The following is a 17,763-nucleotide window of genomic DNA, read 5'->3' on the forward strand; positions in this document are numbered from 1 at the left end:
ACATAAATACACATAAATCACCTTGGGAAAATAATAATGATTATACACATTAAATTAATAAGATCTTATCTCACAGGAAAACTTTATGTGTTCCTAGGAGATAACACCAGGAGAACACACATATCTTTATAAAGAAAATCTTTAAGGTTTTCTGAGACTATCTTAAGGGGGGGATATTTATTTTCCTCCTGCAACATGTAAATAGTTTATAAATACTATGTCTGTAATATAATTTGTATATAATATATACATAGGTGTAGAAATTATACAGATTTGTATATTTACATAGATGTGTATATAATTAAATTATTGCAAAGTTTTATTTTACTAGTATAGCAAATTGATTTTGAGTTTTAATGTAATTAGTTTTGGTTTTCTGTATTAGCGATAGAATAAGGTCTTAGCTTAGTAAAAAGTTTCATTTGAATTATTTAAATGGAATTTGTAAGATGCAGTTTGCATGAGTTTTGCAAAGTTATTATTTTAGACTTTAGTTTTTTGTAAAACATAAGTTTAAATGGTTTTTTAAATTGTATTTTATTTTTTCAAAAGTTTGCATTTTGTGAATCTTAAAATTTCTCAGACTCTACCTTGGAACATTATCTTAAGGTTATGATTAAGGTTATTCCCCATTTAAACAATGGAGGTACTTGATCAGGAATGTATTGGGAACTTTAAAATTACTCCACCCATACTTAGGCATACTTTAGGGGAAGATAAAGTTGTAAAACTCCTTAGTGAACAATGAAGGTACTTAACTCATACTTACAGTGAGGCCAAAACCTAAGCTAGGTCTATTTTTAGATCTAATACAAAAGGTATTATACAATAAGTACCTATGAAGGTCATACAATAAGTACCTATGAAGGTCAAATTAATCACTAAAAGGTCAGGCAACTTACAAGGGGCAAGCTTAACAAAGAAGTGTGAAGTACTCAGAAGATATAATCTACCCAAAGAAGGTGAGAACTAAAAACTAAGAATGGGCTGTCCTAGGAAAAGCATCTACTGTGATTGGTAGACATGAAAATTTAAAGGAGGTGACACAAGAGAAATTTCTCTTTAAAAAGAGCTGTCTGAACCAGTTCAAAGTAGTTCAAAGTAGTTCAGCTTTGGTAGTTGAATTGGAGGTCAGGAGTCAGAGGAGGCTGCTGGGTCTCTGAACACTAGAGTTTTTCTTGGAAAGATCTTGTGGTGAGTGATTAAAGACTGACTTAGTTTCTCTCTTAAAGAGAAAGGCCTAGGCCATCCTTTCCCTTAATTCCTTCATGTGTATTAATTAAAATCTCCATAAAACCCAGATGACTTGGGTATTTCATATTTGGGAATTTTTCCCATGGCGACCACTTATTTTTGATATAAAATCAAGATGCTAAAATTTATCTTTACAGTTTGGGCAACTCACAGTCTTGAAACCCATATTTTCATGGTCACAATTTTGCATTTTGAAATTATGTAATTGTATATTTTGCACTTGCATTTGTGCAAGTATGTTTTCATTGAATTTTTTTTTATTTATATCCCTACTGCAGGTTAGTATAGATAAGATGTATCAATAAGAATAGGATAAATGCAAGATTAAGACTATTTTTTAAAATGTCATATTAATAGGGTTAGGTATAGCTTTAGAATGACATAGAATAGTGAGCATATGGAGAGATCTCTCCATATGCTCAAAGGGGGGGAAATTAGAAGGATGATATTAGAAATTAAGTCTTGTTACATTAATTTGAAGATAAGAAGTGGAGAAGCTGGCTTGAGAAAGAATTAGAGTTCGAAACAGATCTGAGACAGAGTGTCAGTTTCAAATGTTGACATTATGTGTGGCAGGTATAACGTTTTTTCTGTGGCAGTTACTTTCTCTGGGTGTGTCTGTTGCTCTGAGGTAGTTGGCAGTTACTCTCTGGGAGATAGTGTGCAGTTGGTCTCTCTCTGAGTGCTGAGAGCAGGTGACATCTTTTTTTTCTCTCCTCACTGTCTGAGGTATAAGGAAAGGAGGGAAAGACCTGAAGGAGTGGAGTGATTTCCTTTTCCAACTTGGGAAACACTAGTGACTGTCTGTTGCTGTTTCATTAATTATTTTATCTCTGAGAAGACCAAAGAAAGACCTAGTCTTTGGTTTGGACTCTGAGTCTGCTAAAGCTCAGAGTCCTAACTTGGTTCTTGCTGAGGCTCAGCCAGTTGGCCTTTGTTATTTTTATAACTTGGAGACAAAGTTAAGAATTATATACTTCTTATGAGGATAATAGTGTTAGTTTATTGTAGAATAGGAGAATTTGGGTTAGTCAGATCAGGAAGGATTAGTGTAGCTTGTGGAAGCAGGAGAAATGGTTCCTTATGGAACTATGGAGTTTTATTTGGGTGGAGTTAGAATCCCTTAAAGTAGAAATCCTTTAATATCCTTATATTCTCAATAAATAGTTTATTTTTGTATAACAAGAATCTCCTTAGCATCCTTGTGCCTGGCCCTGAAGAGAAGTTCACATAGACAATGAAATAATATTTTAAAAATTACAGCAACTTTCTCTGATAAAGACCTAATTTCTCAATTATATGCTGAGTATTTACAAAAATAAGATCCATTCCCCAACTGATAGTCAAAAGAAATAAACAGGAAGTTTTCAGAAGAAGAAACCAAAGATATTTGTAATCATATGAAAAAAATGCTCTAAATCACTATTGATCAGAGAAATACAAATTAAAATAATTCCAAGGTATCACTTTTTATCTATCAGAAATGACAAATGCTAGAGGGAATGAGGGAAAAATAGGTACTCTGATAAACAGCTGGTGGAGTAGTACACTGGTCCAAATCATTCTGGAGAACAATTTGAAACTATATCCAAAGGACTATAAAACTATGTATACCTTTGACCCAGCAATATCACTAGTAGGTTTATATCCCAAAGAGATCAAAGGAAAAGGAAAAAGACTTATATGTACAAAAATATTTATAGCAGCTCTTTTTGTGGCAGCAAAAAATTGAAAATTGAGGGGATGCTCATCAATTGGGGAATGACTAAACAAGTTGGGGCATATGATTGTAATAGAATACTATTGTGTTATAAGAAATGACAAGGGGAGTAGTTTCAGAAAAAAAATGGTAAGACCTATATGAACTGATGCAAAATGAAACGAGAACTGGGAAATCATTGTGCACAGTAACAGCAATGTTGTAAAGATGACCAACTGTGAAAGACTTGAATACTCAGATCAATACAATGAACTAAGACAACTTCAAAGAACTCATGATGAAAAAAAATGCTCCACCTCCAGGGAAAGAACTGATGAACTCTGAATACAAAAACTGAAGAATATTTTCTCACTTTCTTTATTTTTCTTGCTATTTAAAAAAATCCAGTTAATATAGAAATATATTTTACATAATTTCATGTATAATTCATATATTCATAATTACATGTATAATTAATATATTGCCCGCCTTCTCAGGCAAGGGTAGGAATAAGAGAGAATTTAGAACTCAATTTTTTTTCATTTTTAAACAAATAACAGGTTTTTTTAAAAAGATTATCATACTATTCTTTAGGAGAAAATTGAGGTATGGAATAGATAATAATAGAATCAGATGGATTTAGAACTGATTAGGCGGCCAAACTCAGAGAGGAGCTGTCAATGGTTCAATGTCACCATGGCAGGATGTCTCTAATTGAGTACCTCTGAGATCTGTGCTTGGCCCTGTTCTATTTAACACTTTTGTCAATGACTTAGATAAAGGCCTAGATGGTATACTGGCTAATCAAATTTGCAGAATTTGATTAGAATTGACAGAAAATTAGGAAGAATAGAAAATACCCTGAGGATGGCAGCATGAGGTTTCAAAAGGATCTTGGGAAACTAAAACTTTAAATTGAATCTAAAAGTAAAAAATTAAAGGATTGCCCTTAAGTACAAAAAATAAACTTCACAAGTGTAAGATTGTGGGTGAACATCAACAGGGGAACAGCTAGATAAGTTAGAGTATAACATATGAATAGAATGCAATATTGCTGCACTGCAAGATACTATGAAATACTGTTTTAGAGACAGCTATGTAGATTTGAATAAACTTCAGGTGAATTGAACAGAACCAGGAAAAGACTTTATACAGTAAAAACACTGTTAAAACCAATAATTTTGAAAAATATAAAAACCCAAAGCAATACTAGGACTTCAGAGTTGTGATGTTGAAGCATGCTATCCATGCTTCATAGAGAAGTGATAGACTCAATATGCTAAATTAGATATAGGTTTTTGACATGGAATGACAATAAAGAAATTTGCTTTGCCCCACATGGCATATTTATTATAAAGGATGTGATTTTTAGATTTTCAATGGAGTGGACAGATAGGAAAGACAGCGATAGGGATAGGATTTTACTCCTTCCCACATTGGAAGAGAACAGAAGACCAGAAGGAATAAAAAACAAGCAGTACAGCTTTGAAAATTACATATTGAATTTTATTACATACTTAAAAGGAAAATCAAGCTATACATATTCTGTCTTGGAATCAATACTGTGTATTGGTTCCAAGGCAGAAGAAGTGGTAAGGGCTAGGCAATGGGGGTCAAGTGGCTTGCCCAAGATCACACAGCTGGGATGTGTCTGAGGCCAGATTTGAACCCATCTCTAGGTCTAGCTCCTAATCCACTGAGCTACCCAGCTGCTCCCGAGATTAACAGTTTTACATAAAATCCTTTCCTGTTGTATGTTATATTTTGAAATGTCCATTTGTCATTTTTAGGTAAAGAGTTTTCACAAGTTGACCCAACTGAGAAGTCGAAGGTTCCTCCTGACTGGGGGTGGCGACTTAGGTGAAATAATGATGAATGGGAGAAAAAGCCCAAGATTAGGGAGGCATCAATAGACAATAGTTGTTCTGAAAAAGATCTAGAGATTTTAAAGTACTACAAACTCTCTGTGAGTCAGCAGTATAATGTAAAAAGTAAAAAAGCTAATATAATCTTGGGTTTCATTAAAAGGAGTATAACTTCCAGGAACAGGGAGCTGATAGTCTCACTGTACTCTGCCCTTGTCAGACCTCATTTGGAGTAGTGTGCTCAGTTTTGAGAGTCCCAGTTTTAAAAGGACACTTTAAGTTTTTATTCTAAGACAGAAAATAAGGGTTTAAAAGAAAAAAAAAGTTCACTGGTCTTGCTTTTCCAGTTAATGTGGTAGAATGAGAAATAGGAAGACAGCTAGTTCCCTTACATACTCCCCTAAAAACAATAAAGAGAAACATTAAAGAGAAGAAAAACATCTAGAAAACCATGCAAGTAAATTAAAACTAACAGAGTTAAGCAAAATAAATAAAATTAAATAAAATGTCATGAAGCACCTGAATCAGCTGAAGTACCAGAAGCTACACAGATATAAAAAGAAGACATCTCATCAAACAGATAATACACTCAAAAGAATTAAGCAAAAATTAAAACTATTAAGAAAAAGTCACAAAACAAAAGAAAAAAGAAAAGACTAAAAAGAGTGAAAAATAATGAGATAAATTCAAACTAGAATGAAAAGATACTTCAAAAGATTAGGAAGAAATAATGAAGAAAATGACCAGTGTAGTTATGATAATAGAAAATAATAGACTCAACTAACAACAGACTTAATACAAGAGAATATAGAATCATTACCAATGCAGATTAATAAAGGGAATTACAGTCATAGAAAATCATTGAATTGCCCAGAGAATTGGAAAACATTTAGAATCAAATGATAATCCTGGAAGACCATAGTTCAAAACTACCGGGATTGTTGACATCTAGAAAAATCTGTAAAATAGAAGCATTTATACATGATGTCCCAGAAAACTTAAGTAAAAGTTCCCAAAATTAGCAAAAAACAAAGTCATAAGGAGAGGCAGTATAATATAGTGATAAGTATGCTAAATTTGAAGTTAGAAGACCTGTATTAGAATATCAGTTCTTCCACTTATTCTGTGTAGCTTTGGACAAATCATTTAATTTCTTTGGACCCTAGTTTCCTCATTTACAAAATTAGGGGTTTGGACTGAATAGCCTCTAGGATTACTTCCAGCTCTATAATCCTATGAAAAAGAAAGAATCAATAAGAACCTAATAGCAAAGTCAGATTCAAAATTCCCAGATATATTATACTTAAATTACAACAATAATATGAGGAAAAAATATTTCAAGTTGCCAAGAGATAGAAATTCCTTACCAAGGAAGTCAATCAGGATCACATTCCCAAGAAAGACAAAGGATGATGAGACAATTTGCTATATGACATATACAAAATCAAGAAGTATAGTCCACGAACACAGAATTATTTAGCTAACAAAAATCAGCATACTGTTTCAAGGTCAGAAATGTATATTGGAAAAGGAGTTTGAAAAGTCTTAGGAAAAAGGCATTCACTTCAAGGAAGTCTAACAGTCAAACCTCTCAGCCAAAAAAACTAAGTGCTTATAACAATTCACGCTTCTCTGATCAAGATAAACCAGTTACCAGCAATATGAGACTCCTCAGAGTATTATATTAGCTAAAGCACAGACTTTTCAAAAGAATATTTCAGAGAAACAAAGGAGGGGAAAAGGAAGAGAAACATGGGAAGGAAAAAGGAACTCTGAACAAGGTAATCACAAAGTGAGGTCCCAATCTTTTATATAAAGAAAATCCAAATTAAAGAAGCTTAAATTATTAATGTATATATTTAATTAATTAATTTAATTTGATTAAAAATAATTAATATATAAGTAATAATTTATAAATTATTAATATGAGGGGAACTGAATAACATATAAAGCCCTGGTCAATAAATCCTAGACTTGGAATCTGAAGATCTGAGTCCAAATCCCACCTTAGATACTTACTTTCCAGCTCTGTGATCACAGGCAAGTCATAACCCAGAGCCTCCATTTGCTCAACTATAAAACAGGGAAATAAAATTTGCACTACCTATTTTACAGAGTCGTTGGGCTTTGCAAACTTCAAAACACTATATAAATGTGTATTTTTATGGATAAAGTGCGTATTTCCTTCTATAAGGTGGTTGGTGGGTGGGAGGAAGGGAAGAAAAGAAAACATCCCTCCCATAGGGATGGCAGGGAGAGAGGCAAGTATATGGAGGGATCATGAGGAGACCTAATATTCATGGCCTCTGCAAAGGAAAGATCCCGGACAAGACAATCCCTTTATTGCCTCCATTGAGTAAATGGTTCTTCTTGCATGGGGGTCAATAAGGAGATTGTTTTGTCATCCCCTAAGCACCTAGGTCCTTCAGCCTTGCATCATATATGGCCAGCCAAAATAAGCCAGAGGCCTTTCATCCCTAAAGCACCCAAGTGTTAAGATAATATATATGGTCAATTGGATGGAGGCAAGGAAGCCTCCATGCACACAAATAATATGCTAAAAATTATATTAAGTAATAAGAAGTTAAGTCAGAACCAAAAATGTATACATATTAACTTTTTTTTAAAGAAAACTAAAACAAAGGTAGCAAAATCCCAGGCAGGCTTGGACTGGACACAGGTGAAAAAACTCTTTTCTGTCTGTCTGTCTGTCTGTTAAATTTTTTTGGTTTCTCCTTGTTAAATATCAAAGGTTTTATATAAAGGTTTTATATAAAATTTGCCCCTTGTTTTATATGTTTATGTGGTTTTGTCTTTATTAATGGTAATTAACTTCATTTAAAATTTTTTTAGGTTCATTGACCTTCCATTCTGCTCTTTTGATGTGGCTTAGCACCTGAATTTGAGAAGTGAGAAGATAGTTACATAAGCAGAGCTTGATGTTCCAGATGCAAATTAGTAAATGATTATAGTTGCAAAGATGATTCATAGTTTTGACAAATGCAAAATCTTTACCTAGTGTGTTGAATTTTTTCACCTGAGACACAGAATATGAAAAAGAGAGGAAAATAACTTCAATTATAATCCAAAAATAAACTGATATTTTTGCTTTTGTAAAGTTTTTGTCACACAACTTGTCCATTTGAATACTATTTCTGTATCTTTTGTAAAATCTTTTTTTTAGCTGAAAATAGGTAAAGGGTGTTATATGATATCTGTTTTGCAAAGAGGTATGAAATAAATTCTACTTAATATACTTCACATATAACATTTCTTAAAATAATCCAGTAAAAATTTTCTCTTTATACAGATTTATATTTTTCATTTGTTAGATAATGAAAATAATTGTTGGCCAGTCAATGAGTATTTATTAAATATTTACTATATCCCAGGCACTATGCTAAGCACAGTCTCTGCCTTTGAGGAGCTCACCATCTAATGGGAGAGATAACATGCAAATAAATATGTACAAAACCAGCTTTATGTAGGATAATTAGGAAATCATCAACATAGGAAAGGCATTAGAATTAAGGCTTTCTGGAAAAGGTAGAATTTTAGCTGGAACTCGAAAGAAGTCTGGGAAGTCAGGAGATAGATATGAGAGAGCATTCCAGGCAAGAGGGACAGTCAGAAAAAATGTGCTGTCAAGAGATGAAGTATCTTTTGAAGATCAGCAAGGAAGACAGTATCACTGAATCTAAAAGAGTATGTAGAGGAGATGAAGATATATGGTATTATTAAAAAGACTAGAAAGATAAAGGGAGGAAAGGGGTGGCAGATTATGAAGGGCCTTGAATACCAAACAGGATTTTGTATTGATCCTGGAGGTAAGGGGGAGCCCCTAAAGGGGTTGGGAGTGTGTGTGTGTGTGTGTGTGTGTGTGTGTGTACATGTGCACACATGAGAAACAGAGTCAAAGACAGACATGATCAGAAGCCTGCGTTTTAGGAAAATCACTTTGATAACTGAATAGATAATGAACTGGAATGGAGGGAAGACTTGTGGCAACAGGCTATTGCAATAGTCCAGGTGTGAGGTGATGAGGGCCTGTACCAGAGTGGTGACAGTATCAGAGGAGGTAAAGGAATGTATCTGAAAGATGTTACAAATCACCAAACTCTGGCAACCTACTAGAGATGGGGGAGAGAGACAATAAGAAATAGTGAGGAGTTGAGAATGACATCTAGATTGCAAGCCTGGATGACTGAGAGGATGGACAGTATCTTGGATAGTAATAGGGCAGTTTAGAAGTGAGAAAGAGTTAGGATGAAGATACTGAATTCAGATTTGGACATGTTGAGTTTAATACGTCTGATGGTCATCCAATTTGAGATGTGTGAAAGGCAGCTAGAGATACAAGTCTGGAGGTCAGGAGATAAGTTAGGGCTGGATAAGTAATTTGAGAATCATCAGCATATCGAGATAATAATTAAACCCACAGAAGTTGCTGATATCACCAAATTAGGCGATATAAAGGGGGCGGGGGAGAATAGAGTCCAGGATAGAGCTCTCTGTGACATCTGTGATTAGCAGACATGATCTGGATGGAGATCCAGAAAGAAGACTTGAGAAGGAGCAATCATATAGGTAAAAGAACAGGTATTGATTCAAAGACCAAGAGAGAAGAGAATACCAAGAAGAGCTTGATCAATAGTATCAAAGACTACAGAGAGGTCAAGAAGGAAGATAACTAAAAATAGGCAATTGGATTTGGCAATGGAGAAATCATTGGTAACTTTGGAGAAAGCAGTTTTAGTTGGATGAGGTCAGAAGCCAGACTATAAAGAGCTAAGAAGAGTGAGAGTAAAGGAAGTGGAAGCATTTTTGTAGATAGAAGTTTAGCCAGAAATTGCAAAAGAAATACTGGGTGAAAGCAGAGATAGAAGGATCAAGTGAAGGTTTTTTTGAGGTTAGGGAAGACATCAGAATGTTTGTAGTCAGTAGAGAAGGAGCCAATTTACACAGAGAGATTAAAGTTAAGTGATAGAATAAAGATGATAGAGCAATCTGCAGAAGTAGATAGGATGGAATGTGCAGGTGAGAGGGGTTTGCCTTAGAAGGAGCAGTAGAGTCAGCCCTTCTTGTGAGACAGGAGTGAAGGAGGCAATATTGGCAAAAGGCATCTGAGTAATATGAGATGAGGAGGAGGGGAAAGAAAAAAGAGAGCTCTCAGTAAATGTCCTCAATTTTTTTTCAGTAAAATATGAGGAGCCATAATAAATTTGATGAGGGATGAAAGGTTTGGAAGACCCACTCTAGAAAGAAAGTGGAATAGTGAATTAATTAATGGGGTGTAGAAGGATTTCCTGGTTAGCAATAAAGGTCCATTTGAAGTTATATAACATAACTTTATAGTGGACCCAGTCAGAACAGTTGTATTCTTTTCTCCACCTTCATTACCTTCATTCAGTAGTATGTGTATAGTAGTGAAGCCAAAGGTTGGTGGAAGTTATCCAAGGCTGAGGCTTGCCAAGGCACAAGAAGTGATATAAGAGGGAAAGAGACTCAAAACAAGAGGACAATGTAGAATTGAAATGGTATGCTAAGGGGTCAAGACAGGAAAAGAGAAAGAGAGAGGTTAGTGTAGGATGGATGGCATGGCTATGAATTTTTTGTCTGTTTCCATTTTTCTGTGCTATTTGATATTGTTAAGGAATTACATGATCATTGACAAGAGATTTCTGATTTTATGAATTTGGGGGTTCAAGAAATCCAGGCTTGGGCTGATAAGAATTTTTTTATTTTTTGATGATTTCTAAGTATGATTCAGAATATATCTAATAGACTGCATTTGAATCCTTTGAGAAAGTTAATAAAGAGATAAGCCAATAGAGGCATATTTTAAAATATGCCCCAAATCTCTAATAGCAAGAGAAATTAAAACAACTTAGTTTCACTTCATACCCTACAAATTGGCAGACAAAAAATGGGAACGGTCAATATTCGAGGAGTTGTGGAAAGACAAGTACACTAATATGCTTTTGTGGAGCTGTGAATTAGTCTAACCAATAGTGACAATATTGATTTCTCCAGAATGGAGAGGGAGGGGAGGGACACCCTACAGTACTTACTACATCTTTAACAGAAGCTATAATGAATGCTATCCAGGGCAGTCCCTATACAGATGGGTCTTCTAACCCAGTTTAAGATCCAAGAAAATAAGGGGAAAAAGTTTCTCCAGAGACTGCTCTTGGCTTCACAACTTTGCCTTTTACTTCTAAAATACCACTCTCCCACAATATCTTTTTTTTTCTTAAACCTTCTGTCTTGGAATTCATACTAAGGCAGAAAAGTAGTAAGGGCTAGGCAATTGGGGTTAAGAGACTTGCCCAAGGATCTTTTTTAGTATAATGTTAGATACTTTGAACATAAAAAATACTTTATTTCAGTACAAACTACATATATAAGAAATTTCAAGTCTGATCTCATTATTTTGTCATAGATTAACACAACAGGCTTCTGCTGTCTTCACTATCTAGCACCCTACTATGTGTTAAGCACTTGTGCTAAAACACTTTATATTACCTCATTTGATCCTCTTAACCCTAGAAGGTAGGTCCCCATTTTAAAGTTGAAGAAACTGTGGCAAAAAGAGGTTAAGAGACTTGCCCAAAATCAGTTAATGTATAAAGGCTGAATTTGAAATCAAATCTTCCTGATTCTAAGTCCAGGGCTCTATGCACTGTGCCACTCAGCTGACCTTAGAACAAACTTCTATTTCCAGTCCAATGCAAATTATTTTCCTCAGCTTTGTTGGTCATTAAGAAAGCAATCTTCAGGGGGCAGCTGGGTGGCTCAGTGGATTGAGAGCCAAGCCTAGAGATGGGAGCTCCTAGATTCAAATGTGCCCTCAGACACTTCCTAACTGGATGGCCCTGGGTAAGTCACTTGACCCCCATTGCCTAGCCCTTATAACTCTTCTGCCTTGGAAGCAATACACAGTATTGATTCCAAGATGGATGGAAGGAAGGAAGGAAGGAAGGAAGGAAGGAAGGAAGGAAGGAAGGAAGGAAGGAAGGAAGGAAGGAAGGAAGGAAGGAAGGAAGGAATCTTCATTGTCTGGGTAGCAGACCCACTTCTCTGCTCCATGTTGTTTTCCTCATAGTTACCCAAATCTTGACACTTCACTTTCCCTAGATTTGGTATCCCAAACTCACCCTTTTCTGAGTACATATCCTCCTGATAGACACCTAAAGCTGCTCTTGTTTTTAGCTTTTCTTAGCCATGTTTTCAATCATTTATCTTCTGTTCTAAACTTTCTCATGTTTTCTAAACTCGCTTCTAAAATAGCCTCTTTTTCTCTTTATAAGTGTTACTTTTCCCTTTTTCTGAAATAGTACCTAAATTGTGTTCACCTTATTCCCTTGAACAGGGCTTCAAATATAGACCTTTTAACTTCCCGTCTTGGGTTCTCATATTCCACTCAGGTAGTTAGCTCTACCATATACATTTCAGTCACATTGTTTTTTCTTAATCTGAATTTTTGAATAAACATTACCTACAATCCAGTTGCATTTTTATTGTTTTCATCAAATGATATCGTATTTAAAACACTTACATTGTGGGGAGCTGAAGTTATATACTAGGAATTGATCTAAAATATCTTTACATTTGAGATTCAGAGGGCAACAAATACTGTAACTATAGAATTCACTTTTAGAAAAGATATTTATAATTTTAACATAAAAAGGTTGTCATAATTCATTGTAAATAATTACATCAAGTTTTTATCTATTATATATATCTCCATTATTATCAGTACGTGCACATTGTATTTCCATAGATTTTTCTATTTTACCTTTATGATTGGATATGCACATGCTCTCATGTTGATTATTTGGCAGCTGGCACGTTTCAAAGAAGTGACAGATATAGCCTGATACCATTTCTTTTAGCCATACATGGAAGCTATTTCAGCCCTGACCTTTGTTCAGTCACCCTTGACTTCTTTATCAAGTAGCAAGAGCTAGGCATTTCTCCTCCTTATTTCTGTTCATGTACAAGCAAACTATATTGACAAGTCAATTCTACTGTTAAGAACAAAAACAATTTCATAGTATTGTTACAAAAAAGAAAGAAATGGGTTCTTTACACATCAAAGAATCCTAATTCACTATTAAAATAAAACAATTCTCTTTTAAACTATTCTAAGGAATCAAGCACAATGTGCACTGAAGCATAATGATTCTTCTAAAAAGCCTGTTGTGAGCTGGTAAGACTGATTATACTTGTTTAATAAGTCTTTTTCAACAAAAATTAATTTACCAAAATAAGAATGGAGAAAATAAAAATATTTGTTATTTCCTCTTTAAAATAGTTCCCATTAATTTAAATATAAATTAGGAGAAATTTTTAAGTGCCTCAAAATGTCATTTTGACAATAGTTTATCCCATTGAAAAAGATCATCAACTACTATTTTAAAGCCTATATTCTGATAATAACATTAGGCAAAACTCATTTCTGGTGAATCTTTTGTAATACTATATCAAAGTCTGGTTTTATAATATCAGGACTGATTTCTTTTAAGGTATTGTCAATAACTCTTAACCAGCTTCACATGTATTCAATAGGTGGTGACAAATTTAGTAAACTTGGCTTGTTAAAGAACTTAACTTCTCAGTCCCTTGGTTATTAACATATTATTAAAATATCTTTTAAATATACTAAATATAAGATAGCTTAAATCTTGAGGTCAATGTTAAATATGGGAAATGACAATTGTTTGCAATTTTACATGGTTTAAAGTAAAATATTAAATACATTAAAATATACACATATTTAATATCTGGTTGATAGAAAGTAAACTCTTTGACAGCAAGGACTCCAAGGCCTAGAACACTGGCATAGCACAATGATTAATTATTATTGATGGGTTTAACTAAATGGGAAGCTGAAAGAAGTCACTACATATAGTACTTAATTCCCAAATTTATTCCTACTATATAATCCTAATTTAAATTGTTTCCAGGTAGCTAGAAGGAAGGTGACAAATGATCACAACCATCATCTGCATTTGAGAGCGCCATAGAACAATCAGTAGCTCTGACAGTTTTAATAGCAGCATATACCAAAGACTACAGAGTAGCAAATTCACCAATATTTGTGTTAATTAAATATAAACAGCTAGCTAGCATTTATATAACACTTTAAGATTTGCAAAAGCATTTTAGATGTTATCTCATTTAATATTCATATCAACCCTATGAGGTGAGCTTTATTATAATCCTATTTTAAGGAACAGGAAACTGAGGCTGAGAGGGTCACTCAGCTAGTGCCTGTGACAGCATTTGAACTCTGCTCTTCCTGACTTCCAATCTAACCCTCTACCCACAGCATAAGCACAAAAGGTACGCCTCCTGAATCTTACAGATATGATTTATTCCAACTTAATAGGATCCTTTGTGGTTATATTAGCACACTTCCTGGGCCTAATAAGATCTAATAAGATTTGTCCCTGCCACTGAACGAGCTATTCTTTTAGATTCGTTTATTCTCCCCACCTCCACTAAGTCAAGGAAAAGCGGAATTTAAAAATCTTTTCACAACCCTCCAAGTTGCAGCATTGATCAGATACCATCCCATTCTTTCCTCTCCCTTCAGCCGCCTCTAATTTTCTTTTTGAAGTGCACTTTCTAAGGAAGAAACTCACTCCAAAGCTACGCTGAAACTTTTTTCCCCTGAAGTGACCGGGGTAGGGGAGGAGGGTAGGCGCTAGGGAAACCTTTGCCCATCACTCCCCTCACCAGCCCTCATTCCTTAGGGGCTTCCTTCTCACAGAATAAATTAAACAGGTGGCTCCAGCTCTGCCCAGCCCAAACTAAAAAAAAAAAAGCACACACAAGAAAGGAAAGGTGTAGTCTATAGAAAGGTTCCAAAGTAGCTGGAAGTGGATGTTGGAAGGATACTAACACAGATTCACGCAGGCGCACATGTTAGAGGGGGGCGGGGAAGGGCTCAAAGTCTCGCGAGGCTGAGAACGCGGGAAGTGGCACGTGGGGCATATATTGGAAGCGAGCCTCGGAAAAGACGAGAAGCGATTGCTGCCTCTGCTGGCCCATCTCACTGACAGCTCCTGCCCTATTTTCCCAGCCCTGAGCTGCAGGCGGAAATTAGCAGTGGTGGGTGTAACCTCTCCTGGAAGAAGGAGAAGTTATGAGGGAGGGGATGAGCGAGTGTGGGGCTCTGAGTTCAGGACCTGACCTCCACGGAGGAGGCCTTTTTCTGTCAGAAAGTCAAGGGGAGGAGTTCCTGGGGCACAGTCCCATCTTTGCCCTTAAATTACTTAAGTGACTGACATTAGCAGAGTGGGATTGTTAATTGCTGAAGTTTATGCGTTTAAAATGACCAAATAAATAAGATTCTAGGGCTGACTCTTGGACCCGCCACCACCCACCCCACCCCCAGCCACGGGATAGGAATCTATGGGATTCAGTTCTTTCAAACATTCATTTGTTAAATGCCTAATATGCGCAGTGGCTGCTCTTCTAGGAAAGACAAAGATAAATAAGATTTAGTCCCTGCCCCTCAGTGTTGAACACAATGCTCAAACTGAAGACAATTAAGTTTAAAGGGAAGCAAAGAAGAAAGGGAGGGGGGGGGGAAGAGAACCTGGTTATCCTACTTTATTAGGACCCGTATGTGTTCATGCTCTTATTCAACTTGGAGAAGGGTGAAGGTGGAGGGCACTTGGGCCTGATATCTCAAACTTCTCCCCAGAGACCAATTAGTTTGTCATTTAACTGAGAAGGAGCCTGAGCTTCTGAGAGAAGATTGGCTTCCAAGCCTTCATAGGCCTTTAGTTGCTGGAATGGATTTCTAACCAGGTCATCTAGTAGTGAAAGGTGTGCCTCAGAAACTCAGAGAGTAAGAGGACCTGGCTTCAAATGAGTAATAATTAGAGGTTCCTGGGTGGCCATAGTCAAATAATTTAAACTATCTGGCTCTGAGTTCCCTCATTTCAAGTTAGGATCCTGAGATTCTTCCATTCTCCATAGAAAAACACTCTTAACCTGGAGATTTCAGGAGATCTTTAGTCTTGGATTGGGGGGAAATCATCTTTATTTTTAAATATGATTGGTTTCCTCTGCATTTCTATATATTTTATAACATTTAAAAATATTCACCAAATTGCTAAATGAGTCAATGACGGGGGAAAAAACCCAACCCTGACATAGAAATATTTTTTTGACATTTCTGACATTTCAAGGAGATTTCTCATTTGTTATATATCAAACAAATAAAGATACATTAAATAGAGGGGGGTGGTCATTATTATGGACAGCAGTGCTAAATCCTTTATATTTTTATCAGTATTTTTATATTGAACAAACTCTCTCTTGCCCAAAGTAAGACTACCGAATTCTATTCAAAGCATGCCTTAAAAGCATGTTAAATGACAAGTCAAATAAGTTCTTTCCAAGACCACTTTTTAATAATTAAACTATTTAAATTAATACATAAGGAAGTATGCATTTAAATGAATACATAAGGCAAAATGTACTTATTACAGAATTTGAAATGATCCCATTTTACTTATACTATTTAAATACCCTAAACCAGCCAATTACAAATTGATACACAATTTAATGAAAAGCGCCAAGGAGCTATATACTTAGTGTTGTACTGTTTTACATTTTTATCAGATTTAGATAAAGTCATAATTATTAAATATGCATGTGTATGACAAAATTGGAAGGATAGCTAATAGTCAAGATTATCTAAAAAGATTTTGTTTCAGTGGACCACAGAGCAAAAAGGGAAATGAGAGATCATTGAAAAAAATGAAGCCCACAGAAGCTAAGTGATTTACCCAAGTTCACACAGGTAGTAAGAATCTGGGGTGAGGTTTGAACCCAGGATCTCTTACTCCAGAATAGGTGATCTTTTCCACTGTGGCACACTACTTTCTAATAAGATGAAATTTCATAGAAATAAATCTTACATCTTACAAGATTCAATTTTACAAATATAAGGTAGGTAATCTATGACTAGACTGCCGTTCTTCTGAAAAAGATCTAGGGTTTTTGTCAGTTTTTGCTATGGCTGTTTTTTTTAAAAAGGTAACATGACCTTAAGCTTCATTTTAAAAGATGTTGTTCAGGACTAGGGAGGTGATAGAACTACTGCACTCTATTCTGGTGAAACCAAATCTGAAGTATTTATTTATGGGAGTCACATTTTAGAAAGTACATTAATAAGCTGGAGAACATCTAGAGCAAGGGTTCTTAACCTAGAGATGGTAAACAAAAAAAAAAGATATTTTGATAATTGATATTGTGTCAATATAATTCGTTTCTTTTGTAATCTCCTGTATTTTATGCTTTCAAAAACATTATTCTGAGATGTTCTTGGACTTTACCAGACATTTGACACACAAAAAAAGGTTAAGAACCTTTGATTCAGAGAAAGGAAGCCAGCATGGTAAAGTGCCTCTCATGTAATAAGAGGATTGGCTGAAAGAACTCAGGATGTTTATCCTGGAAAAGAAACTATTTTAGGAAAATGATAGCTGACTTCAAGTTTTTAAAGGACTATCTTGGAAAAGAGGGACCAAATTTTTTCTGCTATGCCAGAAGGCAGAACCAGAAGTAATGGATAGGAGTTGCAGAGGCAAATTAGAGCTATCAGGAAAAAGATCCTGACAATTAGAGCTACCAAAAGTAAAATGGGCTACTCTAGAGGGAGTGTGCTCCCCCACATTAAAACAAAAGATAGATGACAATCAGTTTTTGGAATTCTTGTTCAGCTACAGGTTGAACTAGATGGTCTCTGAGGTCCTAATTCTATGATTCTGTGTTTTTATGAGAAAAGCATCAAAGGACAAATTTTACAAAGCTATATTTGACTATGAATCTTAGAAATTCAATTGCTTTGTAAGCAATTGAATAACTAAGTCACAGAGCTAGGACTTGTACCAAGGGCCTTTGGCTTCAAACCCAACAGAC

At 35.2% G+C, this 17,763-nt stretch overlaps 1 protein-coding gene across 1 annotated transcript in view; it reads left to right on the forward strand.

Annotated features, from left to right (window-relative positions):
- The first annotated feature begins 14,810 nt into the window (after positions 1-14,810).
- Positions 14,811-17,763, forward strand: part of MEIOB (meiosis specific with OB-fold) — a 60,141-nt gene continuing 57,188 nt past the window's right edge. The window contains exon 1 of the mRNA XM_001365539.4: positions 14,811-14,937. The gene's annotated coding sequence lies outside the window, so the exon portion shown is untranslated. The remainder of the gene's footprint in view (positions 14,938-17,763) is intronic.

The sequence above is a fragment of the Monodelphis domestica genome, chromosome 7 (genome assembly GCF_027887165.1).
Source record: "Monodelphis domestica isolate mMonDom1 chromosome 7, mMonDom1.pri, whole genome shotgun sequence".
Classification (NCBI taxonomy): Eukaryota; Metazoa; Chordata; class Mammalia; order Didelphimorphia; family Didelphidae; genus Monodelphis; species Monodelphis domestica.